At 35.7% G+C, this 11,546-nt stretch overlaps 1 long non-coding RNA gene across 4 annotated transcripts in view; it reads right to left on the bottom strand.

Moving 5' to 3' along the window:
• The window catches only part of LOC143644784 (uncharacterized), a 136,670-nt gene that overhangs the window by 74,705 nt on the left and 50,419 nt on the right, over positions 1 to 11,546 (bottom strand). For 2 of the 4 annotated variants that reach the window (XR_013156869.1, XR_013156870.1), the window contains exons 5-6: positions 10,899 to 11,035; positions 6,162 to 6,276 (exon numbers count right to left, since the gene is read on the bottom strand). This is a non-coding gene — a long non-coding RNA (uncharacterized LOC143644784). Of the gene's footprint in view, positions 1 to 6,003; positions 6,277 to 9,448; positions 10,310 to 10,898; positions 11,036 to 11,546 lie in introns of those variants that run through there. The other 2 variants (XR_013156867.1, XR_013156868.1) reach the window with 2 other exon arrangements.

Consider the following 11,546-nt stretch of genomic DNA (forward strand, 5'->3'; position numbering starts at 1 on the left):
AATTAAAATGCCATGTTTATGAAAGATATGTCAAAATCCAATGTCAAGGCTTTTATTAATTATGTTATGACAATTGAGTAATAGCTTTACAATTTAGGAAGCAAGTAAATACCATATTTTGAGAGGAATTTCTAAAGAATTGAAATCTAAGACATATACAGCTTTTTCAAGCACAATGTATGATTATGGCATCTGGCAGATTTTATCACCCAAAATTTCAGTCTACTCTATGCAGCTCCAGTAAATGGTCATCCAATCTCAGTTTCAAAACTTTCTTGAAAAGTACCTTACTCTTTGTTGGACAATTTGGGTGCAATACCTGCTTTCCTCCTTTCCTTCCTGCCTTCCTTCCTTTATATCTTATTTCCTACCTTCCTTCCTATATTAATGAATAATAGTTTGTGGACAAGTTTTGTGCTACTAGGTCTATGGATATAATAATGAAAAAAGATACAACTCCTGCCCTCAAGTAGCTTGCACTTTAAAATAAGGCACAATAAAGTAAAAAATTAATTGCAATGTAGGATGAAAGTGCTCAGACAGAGATAAACCCAGGTGAAAAGGAAGAAGAAATCAACAAATATTCAGTGGGCACTTATCATGCTCTAGGCACTGTGCCTAGTGCTTGGGAGTTCATAAGACAATTCATATTTATGAAGTAAACCTGCACCTGCGTAACTTTCACTCAGTCTATTTCTGCCCTCTGAAAACATGCAGAGTAATTCTAATCCTTCTGACATGTTCAATAGTCTTGTCAAATAATCTAGAGGCTTTTCCTCCTTTCCTAGCAGTACTAAGGCAAACTCGGCTTATGCCTATACCGAAGATGAGAGATAAGTCTTTGAAAGTTTCCTATTATGGGAAAATAAAGAGGAAATATTGTCTGGAATTTTCCACCCTTGTTGATTTCAGTTGTGAATAAATACCTAAGACAAAGCACTAAAAATTGTGACCCTCTGCAATTTCACTTGTCCAGAATTTGTTCTTCAGTGTTATTGATGAGTCAGCATCACCATCAACACAAAAGTCAATGCTCAGGTTAGCATTCCAGACTGCACTTGCCTTTCAGATGGCAAAGTCCTCAGAGGAGCAGTGCTATCAAAACTTTATTTTCCTAATAGTATACAATAGAGACTTAATTTCCCTTCATTACCTTTCCTTTTGTAAAAATGTTTTGAAGCATAATAAGTAATTTAAGATTGATAAATAATTATTAAGAAACAGGAAGTATGAATTAACTGAATAAAGCTTTGGTTTAATAATCAGGAGGGAGCCTTGGATTCCAGTTCCAGTTCTACCACTAATTAGTTATGTGACCTTGGGAAAGTCACTTAAGTATTCCAGATCTGTTATCATCAACTGACTAATCATAAAATGAACTTAATCTTCCCTTATACCAACTTTATTTATAACTTTCTATAATTTTGAAAGGACTTTATTGAAATAGTAAGAAATCTGTGGAGCATACAAAAAATGGATCTATAAATATTCCCCACCCCCCACTAATTGTCCCAGTACAGTAAATCTAAGGAATCTGTATTGACGACATATAAAATTTGCATATTAAATGTAAAGGTCAAAGAGTGAGGACAGCTCAGACTAAAACAAAAATAATTGTTTTTTAAGCATGAGGCAATATTCCAGATTCTTGACATGTTTTTGCTTACTACATCTTATAGTAACTCATCATATATGCCTTTATCACACCTTCCCCTTTCCTCCTCCTTATACTGAATAAGAGGACTTGGACTGTGTCTTTTTAAAAAATCACCTCAATACCTTCATCTTGATACAATAATAATAAATAATTGTTGAGTTTTGACTATGTGCCAGGAGATGTGCTAAGTGTTTTACATGATCTAACTCAGTAGCTGGCATATTTTACATATTCAGTAAATTTGTGTCAAATATTTGAATTCATAAATAAATTTAAAATGATTCCTAAATAATTATTGCATCATATGACAACTCTATCACCTGTTGTCTCTGTGGTCTGCTAATTTTAGGCCTTGAACCAGTCTACTTTTTACTGGTTCTCATTTTCCACTTAGAAAAGGAGGAAAGTAACTTATAAAGTGGTTGGGATCAAATGGGATTAGAACAAACAAATATTGTTTTGATAAATTTAGCATGGGTTTAATTACTTATTGCTTATTCTCATATTTAGGATATCTGATCAGCATTATAAATCTCAGACATTGTAGCAAAACAAAAAGAAGAATGCAGAGCTGGACACTGAGAAAGGTATACCTGCCTTACAAACCACTCATTTCCTACACCATCAACATCAAAGTCATCATCATCATCTTCATCTTTGTCAGCACTCCAAACACGAATGGCAAACATCCTAAAGCAGGGGTCACAAATGCAAATGCTTACAGAGCAGATACGAGAAGAGGGACAGATAGAGAATACAATAAAGTATGGAACATATCACTCATTTTAATTGAGTTGCCATTACTCAGCTCTAACAATTCCTTTTGGAAATTCAGGGCCAGGATTAGCAGACCTTCCAAGTATTAAAGAGGAGATGGAAATCCAATTTTTTATCTGAAACTTATGATTTTAAAAAATATTTTTATTGAGATATCTTCACACACCACAGGGTCCATCCGAAGTATACAATCAGTGGCTCACAATATCATCACAGAGTTCTGTATTCATCACCACCATCATTTTTTAGAACATCTGCATCACACCAGAAAAAGCAAAAAAAAGTAAAAAGTAAAACCTCATACATCCCATACCCCTTACCCCTCCTTCTCATTTCTGCTAGCATTATACTCTACCCAATTTTTTATGCTCCTTATCCCCCCTCTATTATTGATTTATTTTTTGTCCTTATTTTTTCACTAATTTGTCCATACCCTGGATAAAGGGAGCATCAGCCACAAGGTTTTCACAATCATATGTTCACACTGTTAAAGTTATATAGTTACACAATCATCTTCAAGAATCAAAGTCTCTGGAATTCAGTTCAACAATTTCAGATATTTCCTTCTAGCTATTCTAATACCCTAAAAACTAAAAAGAGCTATCAACATGATGAGTAAGAATAACCTTCCCCGGTAGGGAAGTTTAATATTTCCTCCTTTCTCCCAGTCCCTCAAATGTTCTTTGCAAATACTTTTTAATTCTCTGCCCACATTACTCTGGGACATATCAGGGCATCACACTGATATCTCTCTATTCAAGATTCCATGTAATTATGGTGCTTGAATAAACTGACCATAAAAGTTAAACTAGATAGTGTGTTACAGAAAATAAAAATTTTGTACCAAATAAACATCTCCTTGTTTGGTCTCACAAAAGTTGAAGTTTTAATATACACCAATATCACCCTTTACCCTTTAGTCTGATTTACCTTAGTCCTACCAAGATCAGCTTCATTCACATCTCTAGTTGAAGGCTAATCACTTTTTCAACTTTTAAAACAGTTTCTGTATGGGGTAATGCTGACTTTCATAGCTTCAGAGCTCTAACTCTGAGTCTCAGGTGTCACACAAATGCCCAAAGGTCCAGAGAATAAGCAGGTTATGCACAAATAGCTCAGCATCTTAGAATTTAGAAATAACAGTTACAACTTCCAAATAGATGTGACTGCTGGAAGAGCTTATAATCTATGAACCTTCACTATAGGCCTTAACCTGATTATCTATACTCTTGATTTCAATTTTTCTGAGTTTGTATATTACAGTTAGTCCATATGAATGAGGCATAGTATTTGACTTTTTGTTTCTGACATTTCATGCAACATACTGTTCTCAAGGTTCATTTACCTAGCTGCACGCCTCATAACTTCGTTTCTTCTTGCAGCTGCTGAGTAGTCAGCTGTATGTATACACTACAGTTTCCTATTCTATTCCTCAGTCAATGTACCCTTAGGCCACATCCATCCCTTGCAAATTACTAACATTGCCACCATAAACACCAGTGTGCAAATGTCCATCCGTGGTCCCACTCACAGTTCCTCTAAGTATATACCGAACAATGGGGTTGCAGGATCATATGGCAACCCCACCCTTAACTCCTGTGGAGCCACCACTCTGCTCTCCAGAGAAGCTCCACCATTCTTCTTTCCTACCAACAGTGAATAGGTGAATCTTTCTTCCACATTTTCTCCAGCATTTGTATCTCTGCTCATTTAAAAAAAAAAAAAAGCTTTATTCACATATCATACAATCAAACCTAAATTAAATATCATTAGTCCTTGGTATAAACATATAACCATACCTTCACCACCACAATCTATATGAGGACATGAAATTCATGATTAAAAAAAAATTCATGTAAACCAAACATACAGATTATAAATCGTATCTGTCCTGAGGGCCTCCTTTATTTATATCAGGACTAACGCCTTTCTGAGTCTCTTTTTTTTTTCAGTCCCTCTACTGAATAAATAATCATTTCCTATATCTTTTCTCTCCATCTCCCCACCAAATTTGAAGTTTTAAGCCCTCATCATCTGGTGCCTGGATTACTGCAATGATCTTCTAATTGGTTTCATTGCTTCTTTGCCAGATTAATTTTAATGAAATGCCACTTTAATCTGTTTAATCCCATGTTCAATAATCTATAACGCTTCTACAGCCCTTTCACATTAATTCCACACCCTTCTGCCTGAGTTGAAAGACTCTTATTATTTCATTTCAATTTATTTATCTAATTTTCCTCTTCCACTTATTCCAAAAGACATATATGGAGCCCACCCAGGCTCATCTTCTCCTGTCCTCGTAGCCACCATTTATTATTCCCTATGCTTTTGCTCTTTTTAGTCCCCCAACCTGTAATATACCCATCTGAACTCTCCATACCCATCGCACTCATGTTCTATTCATGAAGTCTTCCTTGACAACCCAGTCCATACTAAACAGACATTACTCTCTGAATTTCTATTTCATACATATTCAACAATAAATAGTTTAACACTAAGTTATTTTCTAACTATATCATATGTTAGTCTTATATATCTAAAGGATTGTAATACCTTTAAGGGTAAAGATCATATTTTATTATTATTGGGGTTTTCCATTGTATCTAGTTTGTGCTGAGTACCTTAGGAAAGCCTCAAAATGTTAAAAAGGATAATGTACTTGAACAAGCATAGAAGCCTGGTAAAAATTTTTGATGAGTTTATCCATATGTCTGATATCAATTTCAAGTTCAGGAATCCCCAAGACCACCCTTAGGTTTAATAATTCACTAAAAGGACTCAAAAGTTTACTTTCAGTTTAGTAAAGGAAAAAGTTGCATCTTAAAATCATCCAAGGATAGAAGGACACAAGGCAGAGTGCAGGGAAGTATGGAGCGTTCATTACCCTCTCCTCATGTCACAGGACAAGTTATTTTCCAACAACAATGTATGGGAACATGTGCAGAGTTCTGCCACCAGTGAAGCTCACCCAAGCCTTGGGGTCTAGACTTTTTGTTAAGGATTTAACACATAAGCATAACTCACTGCCTATGTGGCTGACCTAGGTCTCCAGCCTCTCCTGATGTTGAGCTGATATTACTTGACCCAAAGTCCCCACAATAAATTACATTGTCTTTGTGACTTAACACCACCCACCCACCCCACCATCACCACCCCTACCCCAAATCACACTGTTGCTTATCTGGTTGGCCAAAGATCCCAAGGCAACAGACACTCCAATCAGGCTTGACATTCCAAGGTTTAGAGTTTACCTCCAAGTAGATTTAGGCAAAGGTTAAACCTCATTTTGGGCAAGGCTAAATTCTTTACTACTGACCTTTGAAGTGAAACAAGAGTCTGGATAGAATCTTTAATTGTTATACAGGTCTATATCTAAATCTGGGCTATACCATATGAGAGCTGTGGACCTTGGGTTTTGAAAATCAATATTCTTATTTGAAATAATAATAATAATTTATGTTTATTGAAAATTTATCATTTCAGACACTGCTGTAATTAATACTAATCTATTATTCAAAGTCATCACAGTAACCCTCAAACTAGATACTATTTTATTACCACTTAATAGATGACGGAAAACTGAGGCATGGAGGATAAAGTTAAGCAGCTTTCTCAAATCCAGAGTCAGTACAGGTTAGAATCAGGATTTGAACTCAAAGCCATCGATCTATGTCAAGAGCCCACATACATAACCACAGTGCTATGAAAATGATATAGTACCTACCAAGTGGTGGAGATGGTGATCAGATAAGTAGTATCTGCTTCTCTTTTAGAAAATCACTGAGAGTGATTTTCTGGTCTTCAGTTTTCTTTCTGCCCTACCCACTTCATTGGAGCTGCTGAAATACAAAAATGAGATAATAAAACTGTGATACTAAATTTACTATTGTTTTTGTTCTTCCTATATGTGAAAGACTTTTCAGCCTCTCCATCACTAATAAATCCCTGTATTTTTTATTTCTTTATGAACCACTATAATCAATGCCATCCATAGCTAATCAGGGCTTCTGACCTGCCACAGGTAATAGATATTATAGATAACTAAGCAGATAAAATCCCAGGCCAAAGCAAGGGAACTTAAATTTTATGTCATTATTTTGCCCTAAGTCTATGGGGTATTAACATGTAAATGTGAAATTTCTACTGTGTTTTAAAAAACATTTGGAGGAAAGCAAACAAACAAAACCATCCACATTATTTGCCTCACAGAACACAGGTTGGCAATTATTACGCTAGTCAGTAGAGAGGCTGTGCAGGAGACTCACTTATTTCCCATCTTCCCTCCTTGTTGATTCAGAGATCTCAGATGGCCTTCAGCTCACTCAAGAAAGGTTTTATTGACTGTTTTCTGGTCTATCTGCAATCAATATTTATACGTAATTTTTTTATTCTTCCTACAATAACTGCTCTCTCCTTTGACTTGGGAGTTATAAAATCTTGTTGTAGATCTGTTTCGATTGGTGATCCAAGAGAGATGAGTAATACTTCCTCAAGTGAGGAGTTTGGAGGCAGCCAGCATGAATAGTCCATAGGAGACAATTAAATGAGGCAAACCTTTCTTCTGGAATGCAAACAGGCTGACTTTGTAGGAGCCACTAGAGTAGATTTTCCTAAAATAAAAAATTAAAATTCCAAATAGGCTATAACTAAAAATTTTGGCAGCTCATGTTAAAAAGCAAATATCCAAAATCGTATGTTTGTTATCTCAAACTGGTGAAAGTTTCTTCACATTTCCACTTCTATTTCTATTTATAGAGAGCTATGTGTAGGTATGAATTATGAAAGCAAATCTGTTTAATAGGTATAATATAACTTGATTATCTATGAAGGAAAACGATAAAAGGAGAACTATTGTACAACACTGTGGTCATTGAATACTGTTCTGCATAAAGATGAATGATATCAATCCACTCTTACACTAATATCTATAACATTAGACTTCAATATGTTTGATTATAATTCAACCTTACTATATTCCAAAATAGTAGCAGCCTAGTACTTAAAAAAAAAAAAAAGACCCAACTGCTAATATAGAGGGGATACTCATTAAGCTTTCATTTAGGAATAATATTAATGCCAGTGATGACCTTGTTTGCTCTCCTTTTTTCCTGTCTGCTGACCCCTCTTCCCTCAAAATAATAGTGCAACCAAAAGCGAGTGAGCCAAACAAGGCAAAATTAACTCTTAAAGGAGGATGAGCCTTTGTTTGAAAAGAAACTTCATCATGTCTAGAGATAAGATGCATCATTCTTAGAACTTTGGAAAAGGGGGAAAGTTTTCTGGGAAACCAAATCTTTAACTTCATCCTAGATTTTCAAAGTCATGGAAAATGGCAAAAGGCTTTTTTTTTTTTTTTTTTTTTTGACAAATGTCATGAGAAATCACTATATCAAAATTAGAAAAAAAGAAAAAGTTAAAAGGAAAATCATGAAAAATATGCCACTATTTTCCTCTTCCCTCCCTTACTTGCTGTAGCAGAGCCTCCGAACTTGTGTTCCATAGACTCTGGCATGTCATGAGTGGGTCAAAGTTCTACCCAGACTCCTGAGCTGTTCATCCTTTAAACATAATCATTAAGTTTCCCCAATATGCCTACAAATATGATTTTACCCATATGACTGTCAAAATTAAGCTTAGAAAGCACTGACCTATGGGAATCCTATTGAAGTCTTCCCCACAGAACACACCACACTAATCTAGCCAATTTGCATATGTATGTGTGTGCAAACTTTCACAATTAGCTTCTACTTCCTATTTCTTTAAAGTGGTGAATTAATATTATAAACGTTCTCCATATTTATGGTGCCTCATACATTCTTCCATAGACAGTGAGAGCTCAATAATAAAATGCTGGTTGTTCAGTCCATTTTATGTGAAAATGAGTACAGCAGAACCTATTACCCATTCATCCAAATGAGCCACCATTCAGAGAGATCCAGAGGGGGTACTGTGTCCTACTTTCAGCATTTAGGCCACATTCCATATGTTGAGCAAAATCCTAGAGAAGAGTTTGCGTTTGATGTTTCCAATTATATAAATGGTGAGTAGCATAATGATATTTTATTAGTTGAGTAACAGCAGGGATTTGAGGTAAGCCACAACTTAAATTACTGGCTATATGACTACGGGCTGATTGCTGGTCTTCAAAATTGCTTTAAAATAAAAAGTCCATGCATAATACTTTTTTCATCTATTCCTTTAGTTATATTATCAGTCACATAGACTGTGGGTTCCCCCTACTGGTTCTTAAATTGTAAGGATTTTGAAGGTAAAGATCTTACGATACCAATGAACTGAAAATCAACTTCAGAGAAAGGAATAGCATCAGAATGCTGTGAAGGTTCTGGTTTGGAAGGGCAGAGAGATGAGAAGTTAAGACTAAGGCTATTTGACCAAGAAGCAGTGAGATTTAGCCAATTCTTACTTGACATGTCAATTCATAGAATGTTTTTTATTAATTTTATTAGCCAATATTTGAAATCTGGATTTCAAGTTTCCCTTGAAAGGCTGCCAGTAGTTAGCCAATATTCTGACATGGCTATGGTAAAGTAGTGATTGCCCCTCTTAGATAGGGCATATCTACTAGTTTGCCACAACTACCAGTTCTCCCTATCAACTGATTCTGAGGCCTAGTGTTAGGTGCTCATTATCATCAGGCGTGAATAGTTATTATTACTTTTTTATATACTTGGCTCATTTCGTTCAATATTATTTTTTAATTATTATTTCATGACCAAGTTCCACAAGGCATATGGGTCTTAGACTGATGCTTTTGAAGCAAAGTCCAAATACTACTTTCTCCAGAAAACATACTGCTTCCTTTGTACCCATTTACTTCAACGCCTTTCAAAATGTAATATTTTTGTTATTTTGGTATTAAAAATAGAGCAAGTAGGCCTGAGAAAAGTATGATATGATAATTGTTTATAATGAGATAACTCTTATCAGTTAAACATTAGAACAGTACATATTAATAATATAGCTACCAAAAGAGTATAATTTAGAGTAACTGTTTCATTTCTGAACTCACCGCTACAGCTGCAACAGGAGCAAAAATAGAGTGCATATCCAAAAGACTTTATCTACCAAATAATAGAAGAAAAAATATAGTGTGACTCAGAAAGGAATCAGAGGAACATAAGAAACCCAAACCTCCTTTTACACCATATTTGTATAAAAGCAAAGGTTTATTTGGTCTGCCATCTACCCCCAAGAAACATGAACTTGCCACCTGTGTGCACTGCTCCTTAGTAATAGAGATTCCATGTGCTAGTGATTAACCAAAGTTGCAGTTGTTAAATTTGGTTCTGCTTATACATTTGGCATGAAATGAAGGGTTTTTTTCCCTGTCTTTTTTGTTTGTTTGGTGTAGGAGCAAGGGTTAAAACAAGACCCACAGAATTTGGGGGAGCAGCTGGCATCAGGGTGGTGGCAGCAGTAAACTGTGGATATTGTTATGTAGAACAGTCTGGGAGGAACAGAATGTCTACCCCAAATGGTTATGTTAAATATGAAGGAAGAGAGCACTGAAAAATAAGCACTCTGTTCCCTCTGGAAATGCATGCATGCCTTTTGTCACCCTGCAGTATATAGGCTGGATCTGGTTAAGAATGAAGTTGTCTGTTGTTTGTTATGGCTGATCTTCAGACCCCCTGATCCCATCTGTCTTTCTTTCTCATCATTCCTTAATATCCTTCGAGCTCCATTCCATAGGAAGCAACATTTGGGGCTTTGTTTTTAGCACTGGAGTGGTCACATAGTGCTTTCCTAAGGACTTTCTGTTTATTAGTCCTCCCATACAAGTTTGCTTTCCTCCCTTCATCCAGCTCTTGCTCCAAATGCCTCACTTTCCACATATCATGAGTTCCAATTCTGTTAAGAGATTACATAATAGATTAGTATGAAGAATATCGCCTGGGAGTCAGTATTTCTGTGTTCAAATCACATTTCTTCCATTGACCAGTTTTTGGGCCAGTTTCTCGTCTTAGCAAAATACAGATATAGAATACAGAAAAATGCATTCTGTTTTTATTTGATGATTACTACATTATTTGACATCAATGTACATGTAGTTACCTAGTTTAATCTTTTTGACTGAAAACAAAGCCAAGTCAAAGGGTCCACAGTTGATGTATAAGAACTGCACATGATCCAAACATGATTTAAGAGCATATGGATACCTTAGTCACACCTATTTTTCTTTTAGCAGGAATTTTGAAATGATCCCATGTTATGACAAAATGCAAACAAAATGAAAGATGAACAACCGAAACTGTACAATGAATTATTATAAGCATTAAATAAAAAGGCTCAATAATCCAAGCCAGCTAGTCTGGCACCTGGGAAGTTAGTCTCACAGAGAAGAAAATGATTAGGTCCCAATGGCTCAAAAGATCATGAGTGATAACCATTTTTATAAAACAGAAAATGTTTAAACTTCCCAGGGCTAAGTTGGCCATACCTGGCTCATGGGTTGAATAGTGGGCACCAGATATTAGGTGATGATTTGTTCGTCTTCACATTCTATTATTCTATCTTTGGACCTTCTTGATAAGGAGTATTTTCCAAAAGAGCATTCTATGGGACACCCTCAGTGTTCTAGAGAAAAACAAAGCAGAGAGGGAGTCCAAAGTTATTTAGGATATTCTGAACAGAACAAAATACAGTAAAAAGGAATTTGAAGAGTCTTCAATACACCAATGTGCTATATGCTTTGTGAATTTGAATGAGATATAGCTCTATTAGTTCTCAACTAGGTTTGGTACCATCCCCCAAGGATGATTTAGAAATGTATTATGGAAATTTTTATTCTTATGATGGCTGGAGACTTCCACTTGCATTTAAAGGCCAGGTACCATGGATACTAAATGTTCTACAATACTTGGAACAATCCCACACAACGCAGACTTTTCTTGTTCAAAATGCTGGTAGCCTCTGGTAGAAGGCTTGACTGGTAGAAAATGCAGCATTACCCATAAGAGATTGACAACAGATCCTTAATTTGGAGCACAATTTCTGACACTAATATTCCCATTTTGGGAAAGATAACCTAAGGTATATACTTAGTATTAGTTTGTAGCACTAACCAAGCTCCACCTCCCCCATTTAT

This window comes from Tamandua tetradactyla, chromosome 8, assembly GCF_023851605.1.
Source record: "Tamandua tetradactyla isolate mTamTet1 chromosome 8, mTamTet1.pri, whole genome shotgun sequence".
Classification (NCBI taxonomy): Eukaryota; Metazoa; Chordata; class Mammalia; order Pilosa; family Myrmecophagidae; genus Tamandua; species Tamandua tetradactyla.